Below are 25,916 nucleotides of genomic sequence, written 5' to 3'. Positions count from 1 at the left end.
TTTGTGGGAGTGATTGCAGGTGGCTGAGTGTGGATTGCAGCAGAGATCATTGAAAGTTAAGTGTTTGTATTTTTGTACTTGCATTTAAAATCGTTTTTTTTTTTTTCTCTGCTTAATTAAGGCGAGTGCCTGGGGCAACCAGGTGCTATAAATTGAGCCACTTATACTCTTCAGAGCCTGCTCTTTCTGAGGCTTGCTCTACTAAGTGGCTTCTTATTAAGTGGAGTTAAAAAATAAGGAGTTCTAGAGCTGTGTGTGGTTTTGTGGGAGTGATTGCAGGTGGCTGAGTGTGGATTGCAGCAGAGATCATTGAAAGTTAAGTGTTTGTATTTTTGTACTTGCATTTAAAATCGTTTTTTTTTTTTTTCTCTGCTTAATTAAGGCGAGTGCCTGGGGCAACCAGGTGCTATAAATTGAGCCACTTATACTCTTCAGAGCCTGCTCTTTCTGAGGCTTGCTCTACTAAGTGGCTTCTTATTAAGTGGAGTTAAAAAATAAGGAGTTTAAGAAAAGGAGTTTGGAAACTAAGGTTGGATATAATTTCCTTGTGTGTTGTTGGCTTAATTTTACGTGGTCCTTCAACTACAGCAGACAGGGTCTAAATCTAAATCATTTATACTGTTTTACTTTTTTACTGTTGTAATCCCCATTTAGTATGTGTTGCACAATTTACAACGCAGTCCAGTGCACATCTTGCATGATGTATGCAGTCCTGGAACAGCCGTTCGAGGGTGTATATCTTTGTTCTAGATGTGAGCAAATTACCCGTTTGGAATCGCAGATCGAGTCTCTAAATGGGCAAGTTGCAACACTGAGAGGCATTGATAATTTGCAAAAGAGTTTGCTTCTCACCGAGCAAGCACTCTTTGGGGTAGATGAGGGTGACAGAGAGGAGGCTGAGGAAAGTGAGGTAGCTAGCTGGGTAAAAGTTAGAAAGCGGGGTAGAGGGAAGAGTGCCAGGGAGGCTAGCCCTGATCTGACACATCCCAACAAGTTTGCACGTTTGGCAGATGAGGGGGATGTCAGTCCGGGGACGGCACTGCTGCAGCCAGACACTTCCTCTGCCAGTCAGGGGAATGTCAGCTCCAGTAAGCAGGGAACCAGGAGAGCAGGGCAGGCCAGACAGGTGCTGGTAGTGGGAGACTCCATTATTAGGGGAACAGATAGGGAAATCTGTCACAAAGACCGTGATCGCCGAACAGTGTGCTGTCTTCCTGGCGCTAGAGTTCGACACATCGCGGATCGGGTTGACAGATTACTGGGAGGGGCTGGAGACGATCCAGCGGTCATGGTCCATATCGGAACCAATGACAAAGTTAGAGGTAGGTGGAGAGTCCTTAAAAATGATTTCAGGGATTTAGGTCAAAAGCTGAGGGCAAGGACCTCTAAGGTAGTATTTTCCGAAATATTGCCTGTACCACGAGCCACACAAGAAAGGCAATGGGAGATTAGGGAGATTAACAAGTGGCTCAAGAACTGGTGTAGGATGGAGGGGTTTGGGTTCCTGGAGAACTGGGCCGATTTTTCTATCGGCAACAGGCTCTATCGTAGGGACGGGCTGCACCTCAATGGGGAAGGGGCAGCTGTGCTGGGGAGAAAGATGGCTAGAAGGTTGGAGGAGTGTTTAAACTAGGGACTGGGGGGGAGGGTAATTACGTTATAGGAGGGGAAGATAGTGCAGATAGAGACCGGGGGCAAGGTAATAAGAATGGGGGAGGAATGGAAGGAGGGACTAGAACAATTCAGAAGGAAAGGTGTAGGGTAAAAAATATACATAAACCTCTCAAATGTATGTATACTAATGCCAGAAGCCTGACTAATAAAACTGGTGAACTGGAATTAGTGATGTGTGAGGAGGACTATGACATAGTGGGAATAACTGAGACATGGCTGGATGATAGCTATGACTGGGCAGTTAATGTACAAGGTTACAGTCTGTTTAGAAAGGATCGTCAAAACCGGAGAGGGGGAGGGGTCTGCCTTTATATAAAGTCCTGTCTAAAGCCCACAGTCCGAGAAGATATAAGTGAGGGACATGAACATGTGGAGTCACTATGGGTAGAGATACATGGAGCTAAAAACAACAATAAATTACTAATAGGAGTTTACTATAAACCCCCTAATATACCAGAGTCCACAGAAAATCTACTACTAAACGAGATAGACGAGGCGGCAAATCATAATGAGGTGGTTATTATGGGGGACTTCAACTACCCAGATATAGACTGGGAAACTGAAACTTGTATATCTCATAAGGGAAACAGGTTCGTGGCTATAACCAAAGACAATTACCTCTCCCAACTGGTTCAGGACCCGACTAGAGGGACGGCCATACTGGACTTAGTATTAACCAATAGACCTGACAGAACAACAGACGTGCAGGTCGGGGGACACCTGGGAAATAGTGACCATAAAGTAATAACCTTCCAATTATCATTCAAAAGAGCGTTTCTACAGGGAGGAACAAAAATACCAAACTTCAAAAAAGCTAAATTTAGCCAACTAAGAGAGGCCATAGGCCAAACTAACTGGGACAAAGTCCTCACAAATACAGACACAAAATGGGATATCTTTAAAAACATCCTAAAAACTCATTGTCATAGGTACATACCGTATGGTAATAAAAGGTTAAGTAGTGTTGAGCGAACAGTTCGAGCATAGTTCGGGTCCGTACCGAATTTTGGGGTGTTCGTGACACGGACCCGAACCCGAACTTTTTCGTAAAAGTTCGGGTTCGGGTTCGTCGTTCGGCATGTATTTTGGCGCATTTTGAAAGGCTGCAAAGCAGCCAATCAACATGCATCATACTACTTGCCCTAAGATGCCATCGCAGCCATGCCTACTATTGGCAAGGCTGTGATTGGCCAAGTGCAGCATGTGACTCAGCCTCTTTATAAGCTTGTGCGCACGTCGGGACGTGCTCACTCCCGATGTGAATAGAACAGGGATAGACGCAGCTGATGCTAGGGCGAGAATAGGCAGGGATAATTGAATAACTGGAAGCAAATTTCTCTCCTCCACCTGTGATTCATCTGAACAACTGCAGCTGAGCTGCTTTTTTGATAGGGATTGGCTATTTTTAGAGTGGCCAGAGTGATTTTTCCATCCACATGTACCTGGGCTGACCGCCGGCCGCCATTTTGCGACTTGTAGTGCTGCAGCAGAAGCTGCCACAGTGTGCATTCCAAAGCTCCAAACAAGTCAGACATCTACACCTGGGATTCAGACCAATAGCGATTTAGCAGCACAGTCCAAGGCTATTTTTTTTAAAGGTTGTGCAGACCATTTTGTGGCACATGTTACTGGGCTGATAGGCGGCGGCCATCTTGGGACTAGTGCTGCAGCACAATCTCTCCCAACGTCCATTAATCACTTGTAATAGTGGTCTGTGCCATAGAAATCCTACATCAGGGACTTGGGTGTGCTTGTGTCACCCCTACTAATACCAGTCCACCTGTAATCCATACAGTGAAAAGCCATAAAGTATTCCAGTGAGGGAATTTTTTTTTTATTTAAAAAAGGCCAAGTTAGTTTATCTGGCGTTCAATATACTAGATACAGTTAGGCCTGCGTTTCATACATCTGGAATTAGCAAACTAATGTGCTGGGGTTGGGAAAACATATATGTACCCATACTAGAATCTGTCAAAGAAAGCGGTACTCACATATAACAGTCATTCCATCTGTAATCCATACAGTCAAAAGACTGAAAGTATTCCAGTGAGGGAATTTTTTTTATTTAAAAAAGGCCAAGTTAGTTTATCTGGCGTTCAATATACTAGATACAGTTAGGCCTGCGTTTCATACATCTGGAATTAGCAAACTAATGTGCTGGGGTTGGGAAAACATATATGTACCCATACTAGAATCTGTCAAAGAAAGCGGTACTCACATATAACAGTCATTCCACCTGTAATCCATACAGTCAAAAGACTGAAAGTATTCCAGTGAGGGGATTTTATTTTTATTTAAAAAAGGCCAAGTTAGTTTATCTGGCGTTCAATATACTAGATACAGTTAGGCCTGCGTTTCATACATCTGGAATTAGCAAACTAATGTGCTGGGGTTGGGAAAACATATATGTACCCATACTAGAATCTGTCAAAGAAAGCGGTACTCACATATAACAGTCATTCCATCTGTAATCCATACAGTCAAAAGACTGAAAGTATTCCAGTGAGGGAATTTTTATTTTATTTAAAAAAGGCCAAGTTAGTTTATCTGGCGTTCAATATACTAGATACAGTTAGGCCTGCGTTTCATACATCTGGAATTAGCAAACTAATGTGCTGGGGTTGGGAAAACATATATGTACCCATACTAGAATCTGTCAAAGAAAGCGGTACTCACATATAACAGTCATTCCATCTGTAATCCATACAGTCAAAAGACTGAAAGTATTCCAGTGAGGGAATTTTTTTTATTTAAAAAAGGCCAAGTTAGTTTATCTGGCGTTCAATATACTAGATACAGTTAGGCCTGCGTTTCATACATCTGGAATTAGCAAACTAATGTGCTGGGGTTGGGAAAACATATATGTACCCATACTAGAATCTGTCAAAGAAAGCGGTACTCACATATAACAGTCATTCCATCTGTAATCCATACAGTCAAAAGACTGAAAGTATTCCAGTGAGGGAATTTTTTTTTTATTTAAAAAAGGCCAAGTTAGTTTATCTGGCGTTCAATATACTAGATACAGTTAGGCCTGCGTTTCATACATCTGGAATTAGCAAACTAATGTGCTGGGGTTGGGAAAACATATATGTACCCATACTAGAATCTGTCAAAGAAAGCGGTACTCACATATAACAGTCATTCCATCTGTAATCCATACAGTCAAAAGACTGAAAGTATTCCAGTGAGGGAATTTTTTTTTTATTTAAAAAAGGCCAAGTTAGTTTATCTGGCGTTCAATATACTAGATACAGTTAGGCCTGCGTTTCATACATCTGGAATTAGCAAACTAATGTGCTGGGGTTGGGAAAACATATATGTACCCATACTAGAATCTGTCAAAGAAAGCGGTACTCACATATAACAGTCATTCCATCTGTAATCCATACAGTCAAAAGACTGAAAGTATTCCAGTGAGGGGATTTTGCTTATAAAAAATAATATATTTCATTGTGGTGCGAGTTGAATCGCAACAATGAAGAAAAATACTATTAAGGGACGAGGACGCGGTCGTGGTGGTGTCCGTGGAGCCTCTGTTGCTGGTAGAGGACGTGGCCGTTCGGCCCCAGGCGCACACAGTAGGGAACGAACTCCCTCAACTAGCCGGCAGAATGTACCGCAATATCTCGTGGGGCCCAATGACGCTCTTAGGATGGTAAGGCCTGAGCAGGTACAGGCATTAATCGATTGGGTGGCCGACAGTGCTTCCAGCACGTTCACCACATGGTCTTCCACCCAGTCTTCTGCGGAAAGCGCACAGGTGGCACCTGAAAACCAAGCCCATCAGTCTGTCACATCACCCCCAAGCATATCAGGGAAACGGTCTGAGCCACAAGTTATGCAGCAGTCTCTTCTTCTGTTTGAAGACTCTGCTTCCAGGGTTTCCCAGGGGCGTCCACCTAGCCCTTCCCCAGTGGAGGAAGACATACCATGCACTGACGCACAACCACTTATGTCTCCAGATGAAGAGGACATGGGAATACCACCACAGCAGAGTCACCGACTCTCTGATGATGACGAAACACAGGTGCCCACTGCCGCGTCTTTTTGCAGTGTGCAGACTGAACAGGAGGAGGTCAGGGAGGGAGACTGGGTGGAAGACGATGCAGAGGACGATGAGGTCTTAGACCCCACATGGACTGAAGGTCGTGGCGATGACTTTCACAGTTCAGAGGAAGCGGTAGTGGTGAGACCGAGACAACAGCGAAGCCAAAGAGGGAGCAGGGGGCCAAAGCAGACGAGCCGCCGCCCCCAGAGTTCGCCTGCTACTGGACATCGCCAACAGGGACCCAGCCCCACAAAGGCAGCTTCAAAGAGTTCCCTGGCATGGCACTTCTTTAAACAACGTCCTACCGACAAGACCCGAGTGACTTGCACGCTCTGCCATCAGAGCCTGAGGCGAGGCATTAACGTTCTGAACCTCAGCACAACCTGCATGACCAGGCATCTACATGCAAAGCATGAACTGCAGTGGGGTACACACCTTAAAAACCAGGCACTCGCTGAGGCTCCCCCTGCTCCCTCTACCGCTGCTGCCTCGGCTTCCGCCTCGAGAGGAATGTTGCCACCTGCCGAGCAGCAAACAGAGGATGTGCCACCGACACCACCACCACCGCCACCGTCAACTAGCGTCTCCACTATATCACACAGCAGCGTTCAGCTCTCAATATCTCAAACCTTAGAGAGGAAGCGCAAATTCCCCCCGAGTCACCCTCGAGCCCTTGGCCTGAACGCCAGCATTTCTAAACTGCTGGCCTTTGAAATGCTGTCATTCCGGCTGGTGGACACAGACAGCTTCAAACAGCTGATGGCCATGGCTGTCCCGCAGTATGTGGTTCCCAGCCGCCACTACTTCTCCAAGACAGCCGTGCCTTCCCTGCACATGCAAGTGTCCGATAAAATCAAGTGTGCACTGCGCAACGCCATTTGTGGCAAGGTCCACCTAACCACAGATACGTGGACCAGTAAGCACGGCCAGGGACGCTATATCTCACTAACTGCACACTGGATGAATGTAGTGGCGGCTGGGCCCCCGGCGGACAGTTCCTTGGCGCACGTCCTTCCGCCCCTAGGATCGCAGGGCATCATTCTCTGCCTCCTGTAGCCTCCTCCTCCTACTCGGCTTCCTCCTCCACTGCTTCCACCAGCTCATCCGGTCAGCCACACACCTTCACCACCAACTTCAGCACAGCCCGGGGTAAACGTCAGCAGGCCATTCTGAAACTCATATGTTTGGGGGACAGGCCCCACACCGCACAGGAGTTGTGGCGGGGTATTGAACAACAGACCGACGAGTGGTTTCTGCCGGTGGGCCTCAAGCCAGGCCTGGTGGTATGCGATAATGGGCGAAATCTCGTGGCAGCTCTGGGACTAGCCGGTTTGACGCACATCCCTTGCCTGGCGCATGTGCTGAACTTGGTGGTGCAGAGGTTCATTCACCACTACCCCAACATGTCAGAGCTGCTGCATAAAGTGCGGGCCGTCTGTGCGCGCTTCCGCCGTTCACATCCTGCCGCTGCTCGCCTGTCTGCGCTACAGCGGAATTTCGGCCTTCCCGCTCACCGCCTCATATGCGACGTGCCCACCCGGTGGAACTCCACCTTGCACATGCTGGAGAGACTGTGCGAGCAGCAGCAGGCCATAGTGGAGTTTCAGCTGCAGCACGCTCGCGTCAGTCGTACTGCCGAACAGCACCACTTCACCACCAATGATTGGGCCTCCATGCGAGACCTGTGTGCCCTGCTGCGCTGTTTCGAGTACTCCACCAACATGGCCAGTGGCGATGACACTGTTATCAGCGTTACAATACCACTTCTATGTCTCCTTGAGAAAACACTTAGGGCAATGATGTTAGAGGAGGTGGCCCAGGTGGAGGAGGAGGAGGAGGATGAGGGCTCGTTTCTAACACTTTCGGGCCAGTCTGTTCGAAGTGGCTCAGAGGGAGGTTTGTTTAAGCAGCAGAGGACAGGTTCACAAGTCGCCAGCCAAGGCACTGTACTGGAGGACGAGGAGGAGGAGGAGGTGGAGGGGGACGAGGATGACGCAAGTTCACAGCGGGGTGGCAGCCCAGGCCCATCACTGGTGCGTGGCTGGGGGGATACGGTGGACGATGACGATACGCCTCCCACAGAGGACAGCTTGTCCTTACCCATGGGTAGCCTGGCCCACATGAGCGAATATATGCTCCAATGCCTGCGCAACGACAGCAGAGTTGCCCACGTTTTAACGTGTGCAGACTACTGGGTGGCCACCCTGCTGGATCCCCGGTATAAAGACAATGTGCCCACTTTAATTCCTGAACTGGAGCGCGACCGTAAGATGCGCGAGTACAAGCGCACGCTGATAGAGGCGCTCTTGAGAGCATTCCCACATGTCACAGGGGAACAGGTGGAAGGTGAAGGCAGAGGAGTGGCAAGAGGTCGCCAACGCAGCTGTGTCACGGCCAGCTCATCTGAGGGCAGGGTTAGCATGGCAGAAATGTGGAAAAGTTTTGTCTCCACGCCACAGCTATCTGCACCGACACCTGATACGGAACGTGTTAGCAGGAGGCAGCATTTCACTAACATGGTTGAACAGTATGTCTGCACACCCCTCCACATCCTGACGGATGGTTCGGCCCCATTCAACTACTGGGTTTCGAAATTGTCCACGTGGCCAGAGTTAGCATGTTATGCCTTGGAGGTGCTTTCCTGCCCGGCGGCCAGCGTTTTATCTGAACGCGTATTCAGCACGGCAGGGGGCGTCATTACTGACAAGCGCAGCCGCCTGTCCACAGCCAACGTGGACAAGCTGACCTTCATAAAGATGAACCAGGCATGGATCCCACAGGACCTGTCCCTCCCTTGTGCAGAGTAGTCCTTATTAACTGCCTAAAACATGTCTTGTTGTGCTACGGGCCACTTCTTTATTTGATACAAATTTTATGAAACCCACAGTTGAATGAAACTCTTCTCTGTCTGGGCGCCGGGGCCTAACCAGATGAAAGTGGCCGGTTAAACTAACGGGTGACATGAAGCCATAACCTCTGCCATGCTACCTCTGTCTTCTGTCTGGGTGCTGAGGCCTAAGTCAAATAAAGCGGTCTTCTGCTGTGCTGGGGGATATGAAGCTAATCTCTGACCTCTCTCCTCTGTCTGGGTCCAAAGGCCTAAATCACTGAAAGAGGCCTTCTCCTGTGGTGTGTGATATGATGCCTGAATATGTGCTGTGGTGCCTCTCTCCTCTTCCTGGGTGCGGGGGTCAAAGTAACTCAATGGTGGCTTCTCCTGTGGTGGCTGATATGATGCCAGAATATGTGCTGTGGTGCCTCTCTCCTCTTCCTGGGTGCGGGGGTCAAAGTAACTCAATGGTGGCTTCTCCTGTGGTGGCTGATATGATGCCAGAATATGTGCTGTGGGGCCTCTCTCCTCTTCCTGGGTGCAGGGGTCAAAGTAACTCAATGGTGGCTTCTCCTGTGGTGGTTAGTATGATGCCAGAATATGTGCTGTGGGGACTCTCTCCTCTTCCTGGGTGCAGGGGTCAAAGTAACTCAATGGTGGCTTCTCCTGTGGTGGCTGATATGATGCCAGAATATGTGCTGTGGTGCCTCTCTCCTCTTCCTGGGTGCGGGGGTCAAAGTAACTCAATGGTGGCTTCTCCTGTGGTGGCTGATATGATGCCAGAATATGTGCTGTGGGGCCTCTCTCCTCTTCCTGGGTGCAGGGGTCAAAGTAACTCAATGGTGGCTTCTCCTGTGGTGGTTAGTATGATGCCAGAATATGTGCTGTGGGGCCTCTCTCCTCTTCCTGGGTGCAGGGGTCAAAGTAACTCAATGGTGGCTTCTCCTGTGGTGGCTGATATGATGCCAGAATATGTGCTGTGGTGCCTCTCTCCTCTTCCTGGGTGCGGGGGTCAAAGTAACTCAATGGTGGCTTCTCCTGTGGTGGCTGATATGATGCCAGAATATGTGCTGTGGGGCCTCTCTCCTCTTCCTGGGTGCAGGGGTCAAAGTAACTCAATGGTGGCTTCTCCTGTGCTGATTGATATAAAGCTGATGGTTGTGCCATCTGACATGGTTGCCAGGGTCTGATTCAATGGGGGCCTACTCCTGTGGTGGGTGATCTAAATGCCTGATTCTCTGCTGTGAAACCTCTCTCCTCAGTCTGGGTGTAGGGGTCAAAGTCTTTCAAAGTCGCCTTCTCCTGTGCTGATTGATATGAAGCTGATGGTTGTGCCATCTGACATGGTTGCCGGGGTCCCATTAAATTGTGGCCTACTCCTGTGGTGGTTGATATGATGCCTGATTCTCTGATGTGGAACCTCTCTCCTCTGTTTGGGTGAAGGGGTCAAAGTAACTAAATGGTGGCTTCTCCTGTGGTGGCTGATATGATGCCAGAATATGTGCTGTGGGGCCTCTCTCCTCTTCCTGGGTGCAGGGGTCAAAGTAACTCAATGGTGGCTTCTCCTGTGGTGGCTGATATGATGCCAGAATATGTGCTGTGGTGCCTCTCTCCTCTTCCTGGGTGCGGGGGTCAAAGTAACTCAATGGTGGCTTCTCCTGTGGTGGCTGATATGATGCCAGAATATGTGCTGTGGTGCCTCTCTCCTCTTCCTGGGTGCGGGGGTCAAAGTAACTCAATGGTGGCTTCTCCTGTGGTGGCTGATATGATGCCAGAATATGTGCTGTGGTGCCTCTCTCCTCTTCCTGGGTGCAGGGGTCAAAGTAACTAAATGGTGGCTTCTCCTGTGGTGGTTGATATGATGCCTGATTCTCTGCTGTGAAACCTCTCTCCTCCATCTGGGTGTAGGGGTCAAAGTCTTTCAAAGTCGCCTTCTCCTGTGCTGATTGATATAAAGCTGATGGTTGTGCCATCTGACATGGTTGCCAGGGTCTGATTCAATGGGGGCCTACTCCTGTGGTGGGTGATCTAAATGCCTGATTCTCTGCTGTGAAACCTCTCTCCTCAGTCTGGGTGTAGGGGTCAAAGTCTTTCAAAGTCGCCTTCTCCTGTGCTGATTGATATGAAGCTGATGGTTGTGCCATCTGACATAGTTGCCGGGGTCCCATTAAATTGTGGCCTACTCCTGTGGTGGTTGATATGATGCCTGATTCTCTGATGTGGAACCTCTCTCCTCTGTTTGGGTGAAGGGGTCAAAGTAACTAAATGGTGGCTTCTCCTGTGGTGGCTGATATGATGCCAGAATATGTGCTGTGGGGCCTCTCTCCTCTTCCTGGGTGCAGGGGTCAAAGTAACTCAATGGTGGCTTCTCCTGTGCTGATTGATATAAAGCTGATGGTTGTGCCATCTGACATGGTTGCCAGGGTCTGATTCAATGGGGGCCTACTCCTGTGGTGGGTGATCTAAATGCCTGATTCTCTGCTGTGAAACCTTTCTCCTCAGTCTGGGTGTAGGGGTCAAAGTCTTTCAAAGTCGCCTTCTCCTGTGCTGATTGATATGAAGCTGATGGTTGTGCCATCTGACATGGTTGCCGGGGTCCCATTAAATTGTGGCCTACTCCTGTGGTGGTTGATATGATGCCTGATTCTCTGATGTGGAACCTCTCTCCTCTGTTTGGGTGAAGGGGTCAAAGTAACTAAATGGTGGCTTCTCCTGTGGTGGCTGATATGATGCCAGAATATGTGCTGTGGGGCCTCTCTCCTCTTCCTGGGTGCAGGGGTCAAAGTAACTCAATGGTGGCTTCTCCTGTGGTGGCTGATATGATGCCAGAATATGTGCTGTGGTGCCTCTCTCCTCTTCCTGGGTGCGGGGGTCAAAGTAACTCAATGGTGGCTTCTCCTGTGGTGGCTGATATGATGCCAGAATATGTGCTGTGGTGCCTCTCTCCTCTTCCTGGGTGCGGGGGTCAAAGTAACTCAATGGTGGCTTCTCCTGTGGTGGCTGATATGATGCCAGAATATGTGCTGTGGTGCCTCTCTCCTCTTCCTGGGTGCAGGGGTCAAAGTAACTAAATGGTGGCTTCTCCTGTGGTGGTTGATATGATGCCTGATTCTCTGCTGTGAAACCTCTCTCCTCCATCTGGGTGTAGGGGTCAAAGTCTTTCAAAGTCGCCTTCTCCTGTGCTGATTGATATAAAGCTGATGGTTGTGCCATCTGACATGGTTGCCAGGGTCTGATTCAATGGGGGCCTACTCCTGTGGTGGGTGATCTAAATGCCTGATTCTCTGCTGTGAAACCTCTCTCCTCCGTCTGGGTGTAGGGGTCAAAGTCTTTCAAAGTCGCCTTCTCCTGTGCTGATTGATATGAAGCTGATGGTTGTGCCATCTGACATGGTTGCCGGGGTCCCATTAAATTGGGGCCTACTCCTGTGGTGGGTGATCTAAATGCCTGATTCTCTGCTTTGAAACCTCTCTCCTCCGTCCGGGTGTAGGGGTCAAAGTCTGTCAAAGTCGCCTTCTCCTGTGCTGATTGATATAAAGCTTATGCTTGTGCCATCTGACATGGTTGCCGGGGTCTGATTCAGTGGTGGCCTACTCCTGTGGTGGGTGATCTAAATGCCTGATTCTCTGCTGTGTAACCTCTCTCCTCCGTCTGGGTGTAGGGGTCAAAGTAACTAAATGGTGGCCTACTCCTGTGGTGGGTGATATGATGCCTGGTTCTCTGCTGTGGGACCTCTCTCCTTTGTCTGGGTGCTGTGGTCAAAATAATAGTAAGTGACCTTCTCCATTGGTGGGTGACTTGAAGCCTGATTCTGTGCTATGGGACCTCACTCCAATTAATATTGTTTAATTTTTATTTATTTTATGTTAACTCATCATTTCCCTATCTACATTTGTTTGCAGGGGATTTAACTACATTTTGCTGCCTTTTGCAGCCCTCTAGCCCTTTCCGGGTGTGTTTTACAGCCTTTTTAGTGCCCAAAAGTTCGGGTCCCCATTGACTTCTATGGGGTTCGGGTTCGGGATGAAGTTCGGGTCGAGTTCGGATCCCGAACCCGAACATTTTTCGAAAGTTCGGCCGAACTCGTCGAACCCAAACATCCAGGTGTTCGCTCAACTCTAAGGTTAAGGAACAAAAAGAAACCAATGTGGATAAATAGAACTGTAAAGAAAGCAATAAATGACAAAAAGAAAGCATATAAAACACTAAAACAGGAGGGTTGCACGGAAGCACTGAAAAACTATAAGGAAAAAAATAGAACATGTAAAAAACAAATAAAAGCGGCCAAACTAGAGACCGAGAGATTAATTGCCAAAGAGAGTAAAACCAACCCTAAAATGTTCTTCAATTATATAAATGTTAAAAAGTATAAAGCTGAAGGTGTTGGCCCTTCAAAGAGTAATGAGGGGGGAGTCGCAGAGAGCGACGAGGAGAAAGCAAAGCTGTTAAATATTTTTTTCTCCAATGTATTCACTGAGGAAAATAAATTGTCAGATGACATGCAGAATGCAAAAATAAATTCCCCATTAAAAGTGTCCTGTCTGACCCAGGAAGAAGTACATCAGCGGCTTAAAAAGATTAAAATAGACAAATCGCCAGGACCGGATGGCATACACCCCCGTATCCTAAAGGAATTAAGTAATGTCATAGCCAGACCCTTATTTCTGATATTTGCAGACTCTATACTGACAGGGAATGTCCCACAGGATTGGCGCGTGGCATATGTGGTGCCAATATTCAAAAAGGGGCCAAAAACAGAGCCTGGAAACTATAGGCCGGTAAGTTTAACATCTGTTGTGGGTAAACTGTTTGAAGGTTTTCTGAGAGATGCTATATTAGAGCATCTCAACGGAAATAAGCAAATAACGCCATATCAGCATGGCTTCGTGAGGGATCGGTCATGTCAAACTAATTTAATCAGTTTCTATGAGGAGGTAAGTTCTAGACTTGACAGCGGCGAATCAATGGATGTCGTATATCTGGACTTCTCCAAAGCATTTGACACTGTACCGCATAAAAGGTTAGTATATAAAATGAGAATGCTCGGACTGGGAGAAAACATCTGTATGTGGGTAAGTAACTGGCTCAATGATAGAAAACAGAGGGTGGTTATTAACGGTACAAATTCAGATTGGGTCACTGTCACTAGTGGGGTACCTCAGGGGTCAGTATTGGGCCCTATTCTCTTCAATATATTTATTAATGATCTTGTAGAAGGCTTGCATAGTAAAGTATCAATTTTCGCAGATGACACTAAACTGTGTAAAGTAATTTACACTGAAGAGGACAGTATACTGTATATATACTACAGAGGAGAGTATACTGTATATATACTACAGAGGAAAGTATACTACTACAGAGGGATCTGGATAGATTGGAGGCTTGGGCAGATAAGTGGCAGATGAGGTTTAACACTGATAAATGTAAAGTTATGCACATGGGAAGGAATAATGCAAGTCACCCGTACATACTAAATGGTAAAACACTCGGTAACACTGACATGGAAAAGGATCTAGGAATTTTAAAAAAAAAGCAAACTAAACAGCAAAAACCAGTGTCAGGCAGCTGCTGCCAAGGCCAACAAGATAATGGGTTGCATCAAAAGGGGCATAGATTCCCGTGATATGAACATAGTCCTACCACTTTACAAATCGCTAGTCAGACCACACATGGAGTACTGTGTACAGTTCTGGGCTCCTGTAAACAAGGCAGACATAGCAGAGCTAGAGAGGGTTCAGAGGAGGGCAACTAAAGTAATAACTGGAATGGGGCAACTACAGTACCCTGAAAGATTATCAAAATTAGGGTTATTCACTTTAGAAAAAAGACGACTGAGGGGAGATCTAATTAATATGTATAAATATATCAGGGGTCAGTACAAAGATCTATCCCATCAGCTATTTATCCCCAGGACTGTGACTGTGACGAGGGGACATCCTCTGCGTCTGGAGGAAAGAAGGTTTGTACACAAACATAGAAGAGGATTCTTTACGGTAAGAGCAGTGAGAATATGGAACTCTCTGCCTGAGGAGGTGGTGATGGTGAGTACAATAAAGGAATTCAAGAGGGGCCTGGATGTGTTTCTAGAGCGTAATAATATTACAGGCTATAGCTACTAGAGAGGGGTCGTTGATCCAGGGAGTTATTCTGATTGGAGTCGGGAAGAAATTTTTTATTCCCCTAAAGTGGAGAAAATTGGCTTCTACCTCACAGGGTTTTTTGCCTTCCTCTGGATCAACTTGCAGGATAACAGGCCGAACTGGATGGACAAATGTATTTTTTCGGCCTTATGTACTATGTTACTATGTTACTATGAAACCAAAAGATGGCGCTGTTCATGACTCATGAACAGGGCCATCTATTGATGTCATAGTCTTATGACAAGACTATGAATCCAATAGATGGCACTGTTCATGAGTAGTGTAGATCATGAATTTTCCATGCAAATGGTTTTTCAACTGAAACTCATTTTCAAATGAACTCATTTGCATGTCTTTCCCATATGCCCATGTTTATGCAAATTAGTTTTTACATGACAAAACTGTATAGAAAGGTTATTGAATATTATGTTAGGACAATCAGAAAATTTTTTGTCACCATAATGATATTGATCTAGGTGCATAGGTCCACCCAAGCCATCCAACAGATGTGAAGCAACTTTGAGGCTTACTGGCTCTCAGTCAGATGAGTGATGGTTTGGAATGTCTCATAGTGCACAAGGCTGCCATTGTAAGGTATGCTGACTGTTATCTGTCTCATGGATAGATTGTTGGCTTCCACATACCTGGCTTTTGGCATATAGCCTTTGTGTGGTTGTCTATTATATGTCATATATGTCCAAGACACATCCAGCTATCCTCTTAATGCTACTTCCAAACCATTTTGATGGGTTTTCCATCAATTTCTAACCTTTTTTTTTGTGAACCAGACATCCTCTTCTCTTCCGAGCAGGAGGTGCCTGGGGTTCTCCCATTGATTTCCATTATGCTCGAGTGCTCGGTAGACCAGAGCACACGAGCACTTTAGTGCTCGATCAACACTAATCTGCTCTACTGTGAGGGCGGCTGCATTCTCAAACAGCTGATCGGCAGGGGGCCGGAGTTGGACCCTGATGACCTATCCAAATTTCCAAAGAATAGGTCATCAATAAAAACTCTCGGAAAACCCCTTTAATAAATCTCCTCTTAAGTATATAATCAATATTAGGCATTATTGTTTTATTTTGTATTCCTATTCTTGTTGATTTTTCCTTCATTTTCTCTTTCCTCTTTCTTTCTTCCTTCATCATCATTACCTTTCTTTTCTTCTTCATGTTTCCTTCTTTTTCTTCCTTTTTTCCTCTTCACCTTTACTCTTCTTCATCTTTCTCTCCTTTTTCTTATCAATATGATTGTTTTGTGAATAATAAAGAATGCAAATTCTGATCTCATCCTTTCCTTCTTATTTTCCTTCGACATATACTAATACTTCTTCTTGTCTCTCATTTTTTATTTTTTTATTTCTATCTTTCTTTTCAACTTCTTCTCATCCTTCTTTTACTTCACATTGTTCTGCCTCTTCCTTTTCCTTTTCTTCTCCCTTTTCTTCCTACTATGTTTATAATAATTATTAGGCACTATGGGGGAGATTTATTAAACTGGTTGTAAAGGAAAACTGGCTAAGTTGCCCATACCAACCAATCAGAATCCACTTTTCATTTTCCAAAGGAGCTCTAAAAATGAAAGGTGAAATCTGATTGCTTTCTAGGGACAACTAAGTCAGTTTTCCTTTACACCATTTTTCATAAATCTACCCCTCTATTTTTCTTTCATTTGTCTCCCTACCCTATTTTTTTTTCTATTTCTGTTTTCATCACTACTAGGCCTCATGAACACGACCATATCCATTTTGCGGTCTGAAAATCGCAGATCCGCAAAATACAGATGCAGTCCATGTGTGATCAGTATTTTTTTGTGGACCCATTGACTTCAAAGAGCCCGCATTATGCAGAGAAGAATAGGACATAGAAAGCATCTGCGTGTCCAGGTCACATTAATGATCACTAGAACGAGTAGAGAGAAGGGCTTGATTATCGTGCTCTCTGTCCTTACTGCAGAGGACGGAAGCGAGAAGGACTCAAACTTTCAGTTCAGTCCGTCTTGTTTCCATCTCCTCCAGCAAGGACGGAGAGCTCGATATGTCGGCGCTTCTCTCTCCTCGTTCTAGTGATCGGTGTGGTCTCAGCACTTACACCATCACTGGTTAAAACCTTTGATATTAAATATATGAAATCTAAAAAGTTTTACGAAAAACCAGCGATCCTTCGAAGCTTCTAAAAAGTTTTACGAAAAACCAGCGATCCTTCGAACCAGCGATCCTTCGAAAACCAGCGATCCTTCGAAGTTTTACGAAAAACCAGCGATCCTTTGAAGCGCTGGTCTTAATAGATTTCCTTCAGTAAAATACTTTATTTCTTCCCCTGGTGGTGCCACAGAGAAACTGAATATGCGCTGTAGGGTCCCAATCAATTCTGTTCATTTCTAGCAAAAAGGAATTTTCCAAAATGGACAACCACTTTAAGACCACATTGTAATAGACAGGAAAAAACCCCCATAGAAGTCAGGTATCTCCTGTAGATATTTCCATAGAAAAGCTTTTTACATTAATAAGTTACTGTTCATTAAAAAAGAAGAAACTATGGACAGAATATTTTGCCTAAATTAAATTTTTGCTCATTAGCATATACTTACCCCACAATGAATATTGTTTTGCGATAAATTATTCACTCCATCTTATATTAGTTTTGAGAAAATTTCCAGTCGGTGCTGACTATGCGTTTATTAATATAAAAGTGTGAAGCTCAGTTAGATTTTAATTAACTGCTTCACAGGCCTTTATTTTTTTCCCTTCCCAGATCGTATCTTAAGGAGAACCTGTTGCGTTTTGTTAGTGGCGCCCAGGGTGAAAGTGTGATATCCCTGATGTCAGAAATCTCTTTGGCTTTCAAGTAGAAAATTGGTTTCAAAATTAAATGGTTTCAAATGGCTGGCACCTCAAACAGGTAGTCAGATCCGGCTCTGTAATAGTAGCTTTTACTTTCTGACTCTTTGGGATTACTTTATGATACAGTCAGTCAATGTTCATCGAGGTACAAAAACTGCTCATGGTAAAACCTGTGAGATTTGGACTGAAAAAGTTAGAAATTATTTTCATGTGTTCACAAAATTTTCATAGACTGGACCTTATTACGGCTTCACCTAACATCCAAGTCACCTCTTTTGTGTCGCTATCTTTCTATATGCCTCCTATATCACACAGAAGCATGGAGAGGACTTTATCTGTCCCATTCCACACTGTGTTTAGGTGAAAATATCTTTAAAATATAATGCCACATACTAACAAAATAAAAAAAAATAAAAAACAGCTATTTTTCCAGGCAGTTGAGGCACTTTTCACTTTCACAATTTTTACTCAAATTTATTTCGACCCTAAGTGAAAAGGCCAAATCAGACCCCAATTGAATTTTAAGACTTGCTCATCTCTAGTGATCCGTTCCAATGGGGAAAGACAAGGCGCCCATTATAGTAATTGGTGAGGGCCCCATTGATTGGACCCCTTTTGATCAGACACATATCCCTTATCCTAACAAGAGTTTGTTGTGGGACAACCCCTTTAATAACCAATAACCTGGATTTTTTTTGTTTTTTGCTTATACAGAAGCCCACATACAATAGACAAGCACCACAGGCCTCCATTGAATAACACTTAGTATAGCACTGCATAGGATCAGACTAGGGTTTCTTGGGCCCACCAGAGGAAATTATTCTTGAGACCCAAACCACCAAACCTCATATCATTAATAAAGTCTAAAAGGTTTTGATCCAAAGAAACAGACCTTAGTGGCGAGTGATTGGCTCCGAAGGCAACTCTAAATGTTTTTTTATTCTCCTGGACCTTTGGGGCCAACAATGTTTTTAGAACCTAGGCCACTGGATGAGCCAGTCTGACTGCACATGTGCTAGTTTCCCATACCATGCTCAGTGTTTTTCAATGGAGGCCACTGATAGACAGGTCTGGTCACATGTCCCTCCATCAGCGGCCATGTGCATTACCCAAATAATGATTACATTGTTTCTTGTTATTTAAATGTTATTTAATGTTCTGATATATTATATTACCTGTATTGTTTTGTATGGATAAGTCATGATTCACCACCTTGTTTGTACCCTTGTAGAAGGTTAGAAGATAGACTTAGGTCCACCCCTTAGTTCAGATTAGAGTAGTTCGTTAGCTGAAGAAGTGAGAGGATCCAAATGTGCTCACTCCTTGGAGCTCTGCATCGGAAAAGCCATCACTCTAGAGAGAATAATACCGGGAAGGTCCAGAATCTACATCTGCTATCCTTTGATCCTGCAGAGAGAGAGAGACCTTGGAAAGGTAGAAGGAGAATTACAACAATCCTCATCATTCCGCATATCCATACATATCTATCTAGGAAGATTTGCTCTGTGAATCGTTTAAAATTGTGTTTGATACCGTTGGATTTACTACAACTCCCATTTTCCACTTTAGTAAAAAGAGACTTGTCTATTTCTCTATAAGTGGCTTGGTTACTAACTCCAGCACCATTCGCCGGCCACAGCACCAACATCTCCTGCCTTTCACCTGTACATTACCCCAAACCACAAGGGCACCCCAAATACCATTAAAAAGGAGCCCCAACATAAAGGTGTGTAGTGATGGACGAACATCGGCCGGGACGGTTCGCGAACATGCGTTTGTGATCAAATGTTTGCGAACCGCGCGTTCGTTGCGGGCCCCCATTGACTTTAATGGCAGGCGAACCTGAAAAACCTTCAGGTCATATTTGTAGCCATCAAATACTTACTAGAAGTGCACAAATAGTCCCACAACATAGACAGCAAAAATCCCCACAAAAAATATGTATTTTAATCAGGGGCCATTTTTATGTGATCTGCTGGAGCTCTGCTGGAGCCTAGAATTTTTTTTGTTTAGGCCACAGGACTACAGGCCTCAAAAATTAGGCATTCACCTGACAGAAAATAACTTGTGATTATGTGACTAGAGGTACGTTAGGAGGTCACTGGATAAACATTTTACTGTAGGCCACTGGAGTGCAGGCCCCAAAAATTAGGCATTCACCTGACTGAAAAGACCTTGTGATTATGTGGCTGGAGGTAGATTAGGCGGTCACTGGATACAAATTTTGCTGTAGGCCAGTACAGGCCCCAAAAATTAGGCACTCACCTGACAGAAAAGAACTTGTGATTATGTGGCTGGAGGTACATTAGGCTGTCACTGGCTAAAACAATTTCTGTGATTAGGCATTCACCTGACAGAAAATAACTTGTGATGATGTGGCTGGAGGTACATTAGGCGGTCACTGGATAAAAGTTTTACTGTAGGCCATTGGAGTACAGGCCCCAAAAATTAGGCATTCACCTGACAGAAAAGGCCTTTTATGCCGCTATATATAGATAAGACAAGGACCATTCTTTGTTCTGGGTGGTGGCGGATATGTGTGGGTAGGCATGAGGAAATTCAATTACACGTGGTCATTAGAGTTGAGCGAACCCGAACTGTAAAGTTCGGGTTCGTACCGAACTTTAGGTTTTTCGGGACCCGAACATTTACGTAAAAGTTTGGGTTCAGTGTTCGGCGCTTTCTTAGCGCTTTTTGAAAGGCTGCACAGCAGCCAATAAACAAGCGTCATACTACTTGCCCCAAAAGGCCATCACAGCCATGCCTACTATTGGCATGGCTGTTATTGGCCAACTGCAGCATGTGACCCAACCTCTATTTAAGCTGGAGTCACGTAGCGCCACCCGTCACTCTGCTCGGATTAGTGTAGGGAGAGGCTGCAGCTGCTGTGAGGGAGAGATCAGGGAGAAATCCTATCAAGAACTAGATCTACAGCAAATGTGTTTTGTGGGTGCAGTGCACAATATCGTATAGTCAATATCAATACATAATCGGCAGCCATTTTATGCAACGATAGTGCACCAGCACAGGCTATCTGCATGTCTGCAAGTCCAGAAATACAGTTTTTGCTTACTGGGGTTAAAAAAATACATCTGTTAAATATAGTGCACATCTGGGATTACACGTGCATAAGTGATTGTCACATTTAAGACAGAAATACAGCTTTTTGGTTACTGGGGTGAAAAAAGCCTCTAATATATTGCACATCTGGGATTAGACAAGCATAAGTGACTGTCACATTTAGGCCAGAAATACGGCTTTTTGGTTACTGGGGTGAAAAAACCCTCTAATATACTGCACCTCTGGGATTAGACAAGCATAAGTGACTGTCACATTTAGGCCAGAAATACGGCTTTTTGGTTACTGGGGTGAAAAAAACCTTTGATATACTGCACATCTGGGATAAGACGTGCAGAAGTGACTGTCACATTTAGGCCACAAATACTGCTGTCATATAGAGTTTAAAAAATAATAATTTTGTGGAATACCCTACATCAGGGTTTTTATTGGCGGTTAATAATTTTTAACAGACTTAACCACTTTTTACTTTGCTTTGTAGACGCTAACTATGAGGCAAACATTTAATAAGGGACGCGGTCATGGTGGTGGTGTTGGTGGAGCCTCTGGTGCAGGGAGAGGACGTGGCCGTTCTGCCACAGCTACACGTCTTACTGAACCTACTACCTCAGGTCCCAGTAGCTGCCAGAATCTACAGCGATATTTGGTCGGGCCTAATGTCGTTCTAAGGATGGTAAGGCCTGAGCAAGTACAGGCGCTAGTCAATTGGGTTGCTGACAGTGGATCCAACACGTTCACATTATCTCCCACCCAGTCTTCTGCAGAAAGCGCACAGGTGGTGCCTGAAACCCATGCCCATCAGTCTGTCACATCACCCCCGTGCATATCGGGGAACCTGTCTGAGCCTCAAGTCATGCAGCAGTCTCTTATGCTGTTTGAAGACTCTTCTGGCAGGGTTTCCCAGGGGCATCCACCTAGCCCTTCCCCAGGGGAGAAACACATAGAATGCACTGATGCACAACCTTTTATGTTTCCTAATGAGGACATGGGAATACCACCTCAGCACGTCTCTAATGATGACGAAACACAGGTGCCAACTGCTGCGTCTTTCTGCAGTGTGCAGACCGAAAAGGAGGTCAGGGAGGAAGACTGGGTGGAAGACGAGGCAGGGGACGATGAGGTCCTAGACCCCACATGGAATGAAGGTCGTGCCACTGACTTTCAGAGTTCGGAGGAAGAGGCAGTTGTGAGACCGATCAAACAGCGTAGCAAAAGCGGGAGCAGGGTGCAAAAGCAGAGCAGCAGTCGTCAAAACTGTTTGCCTGCTATTGGCCACCGTCACCAGGGACCGAGCACACCAAAGGCAGCTTCAAGGAGTTCCCTGGCATGGCACTTCTTCACACAATGTGCTGACGACAAAACCCGAGTGGTTTGCACGCTGTGCCATCAGAGCCTAAAGCGAGGCACAACCTGCATGACCAGGCATCTACATGCGAGACACGGGCTGCAGTGGAGTAAGCACCTTCAAAATCAAGAAAGGGCTCAGGCCCCTCCTGCTCCCTCTTCGGCTGCTGCGTCGGCCTCTTCCTCCGCCTCTGGAGGAACGTTGGCACCTGCCGCCCAGCAAACAGAGGATGTACCACCAACAACACCACCTCCGTCACCAAGCATCTTCATCATGTCACACGGAAGCATTCAGCTCTCCATCTCACAAACCATTGAGAGAAAGCGTAAATTCCCACCTAGCCACCCTCGATCCCTGGCCCTGAATGCCAGCATTTCTAAACTGCTGGCCTTTGAAATGCTGTCATTCAGGCTGATGGAGACGGACAGCTTCAAACAGCTTATGTCGCTTGCTATCCCCCAGTACGTCGTTCCCAGCCGCCACTACTTCTCCAGGAGAGCCGTGCCCTCCCTGCACAACCAAGTATCGGATAAAATCAAGTGTGCACTGCGCAACGCCATCTGTGGCAAGGTCCACCTAACCACAGATACGTGGACCAGTAAGCACGGCCAGCGACGCTATATCTCCCTAACTGCACACTGGGTAAATGTAGTGGCGGCTGGGCCCCAGACGGAGAGCTGTTTGGCGCACGTCCTTCCGCCGCCAAGGTTCGCAGGGCATCATTCTTTGCCTGCTGTTGCCTCCTCTTCCTACTCGGCTTCCTCCTCCTCTTCTACCACCTCCTCATCCGGTCAGCGACAGACCTTCACTACCAACTTCAGCACAGCCAGGGGTAAACGTCAGCAGGCCATTCTGAAACTGATGTGTTGGGGAACAGGCCCCACACTGCGCAGGAGTTGTGGCGGGGTATAGAACAACAGACTGACGAGTGGTTGCTGCCAGTGGGCCTCAAGCCCGGCCTGGTGGTGTGCAATAATGGTCGAAATCTCGTTGCAGCTCTGGGACTAGGCGGTTTGACGCACATCCCTTGCCTGGCGCATGTGCTGAATTTGGTGGTGCAGAAATTCATTCACAACTACCCCGACATGTTAGAGCTGCTGCATAAAGTGCGGGCCGTCTGTGCGCGCTTCCGGCGTTCTCATCCTGCCGCCGCTCGGCTGTCTGCTCTACAGCGTAACTTCGGCCTTCCCGCTCACCGCATCATATGCGACGTGCCCACCACCTTGCACATGCTGGAGAGACTGTGCGAGCAGCAGCAGGCCATAGTGGAGTTTCACCTGCAGCACGCACGGGTGAGTCGCACTGCGGAACAGCACCACTTCACCACCAATGACTAAGCCTCCATGTGAGACCTGTGTGCCCTGTTGCGCTGTTTCGAGTACTCCACCAACCAGTGGCCAGTGGCGATGACGCAGTTATCAGCGTTACAATACCACTTCTATGTCTCCTTGAGAAAACACTTAGGGCGATGATGGAAGAGGATGTGGCCCAGGACGAGGAGGAGGAAGAGGGGTCATCTCTAACACTTTCAGGCCAGTCTTTTAGAAGTGGCTCAGAAAGAGGATTTTTGCAACAGCAGAGGCCAGGTACAAATTTGGCCAGCCAGGGCCCACTAGTGAAGGAGGAGGAGGAGGAGGATGGGGATGAAGCATGTTCACAGTGGGGTCGCATTCAACGCAGATCGGGCCCATCACTGGTGCGTGGCTGGGGGGATACGGAAGACGCAGAGGATACACCTCCCGCAGAGGACAGCTTGTCCTTACCTCTGGGCAGCTTGGCACACATGAGCGACTACATGCTGCAGTGCCTGCGCAACGACTGCAGAGTTGCCCACATTTTAACGTGTGCTGACTACTGGGTGGCCACCCTGCTGGATCCCCGTTACAAAGACAATGTGCCGTCCTTAATGCCCTCACTGGAGCGTGATCGGAAGATGCGCGACTACATGTGCACGCTGGTAGACGCGCTCCTGAGAGCATTCCCGACTGACGCTGGGGGACAAGTGGAAGCACAAGGCGAAGGCAGGGGAGGAGGAAGAGGTAGCCAACGCAGCTGTGTCAGCGCCAGCACCTCAGAAGGCAGGGTTAGCATGGCCGACATGTGGAAAACCTTTGTCACCTCGCCTCAACAACAGGCCCCAACTGCTGATATGGAGCGTGTTAGCAGTAGGCAGCATTTAAACAACATGGTGGAACAGTACCTGTGCACACGCCTACACGTACTGACTGATGGTTCTGCCCAATTCAACTTCTGGGTCTCCAAATTGTCCACATGGCCAGAGCTTGCCCTATATGCCTTAGAGGTGCTTGCCTGCCCTGCAGCCTGTGTACTCTCTGAACATGTATTTAGCACGGCAGGAGGCGTCATTACAGACAGACGCAGCCGCCTGTCCACAGCCAACATGGACAAGCTCACGTTCATTAAAATGAACCAGGCATGGATCCCACAGGACTTGTCTGTACCTTGTGCAGAATAGACATTTATACCACTATCAAACATACATTCTTGTACTCAAGTCAAGTGCAATGATTCTTTGTTTTCATTTTTTTTATTTGTCCTAATATTTTGGGGGCTACCTACCCCAAAAAAAAAAAAAAAACATTGTTGGCTACCTTCTCCTCCTCCATTTCTGCCTCCACCTACAACACCACATTCACCGCCTCCTCAACCTCCGACTCCATATCCACCTCCTTCTCTTAGTTGCAGGTTAATCATTTGTAATTTTTTGTTATTTTATTTCATTTTAAGTTATTTCCCTATCCACATTTGTTTGCAGAGCAGTGGCCATGCTCTTAAGCACATTTTACTGCCTTTTACATCCCTCTAGCCTTTTCAAGGACTATTTTAGAGCTATTTTAACCCCTTAAGGACTCTGGCCATTTCACCTTAAGGACTTTTTTTTTTGCAAATCTGACCAGTGTCAATTTAAGTGCTGATAACTTTAAAACGCGTTGACTTATCCAGGCCATTCTGAGATAGTTTTTTCGTCACATATTGTACTTCACTGGTAAAATGAAATTTAAAAAAATACAAAATTTACCAAAAATTAGTAAAAAATAGCAAATTTCCAAGTTTCAATTTCTCTACTTTTATAATACATAGTAATACCTCCAAAAATAGTTATTACTTTACATTCCCCATATGTCTACTTCATGTTTGGATAATTTTGGGAATTATATTTAATTTTTTTGGGGATGTTACAAGTCTTAGAAGAGGTTTAGAAGCAAATCTTGAAATTTTTAAGAAATTTTCAAAAACCTAATTTTTAGGGACCAGTTCAGGTCTGAAATCACTTTGCGAGGCTTACATAATAGAAACCACCCCATTCTAGAAACTATACCCCTCAAGGTATTCAAAACTGATTTTACAAACGTCGTTAACCCTTTAGGTGTTCCACAAGAATTAATGGAATATAGAGATACAATTTCAAAATTTCACTTTTTTGGCAGATTTTCCATTTTAATAATTTTTTTCCAGTTACAAAGCAAGAGTCATGTACGTCATGTGCGTCATGTGTTGTTCCGATCACTGCCGCCCGGCCGGCAGTGATCGGAACCCGGTGCCTGCTCAAATCATCGAGCAGGCACCTAGGCTAAATGCGCGGGGGGGTCCCGTGACCCCCCCATGTCGGCGATCGTGGCAAACCGCAGGTCAATTCAGACCTGCGGTTTGCTGCGATTTCTGCAGTTTCTGATCCCTGCGGTCCCTGACCGCGGGGATCAGAAACTTTAGTATTCCTAAAATAGATCTGTATCCCTCCCCCTGCACCCCCCGAGTGATTTTAGCCCGGTGGGAGGTGCAGGGGGAGGGTTGCGGGCAGTGTGGGCGGTGCGGGAGGCGGGCGGTGCGGCAGGCGGGATCGCGATCCCCCGCCCGCCTCCCCTTGTATAATCGTTGGTTTCTAGTGGGGATACCAGGGTGCCAGCACATTGCTGGCACCCTGGTATAAACGGCTG

Source organism: Bufo bufo, chromosome 2, assembly GCF_905171765.1.
Source record: "Bufo bufo chromosome 2, aBufBuf1.1, whole genome shotgun sequence".
Classification (NCBI taxonomy): domain Eukaryota; kingdom Metazoa; phylum Chordata; class Amphibia; order Anura; family Bufonidae; genus Bufo; species Bufo bufo.
Note: the sequence above shows the minus strand (reverse complement) of the source record.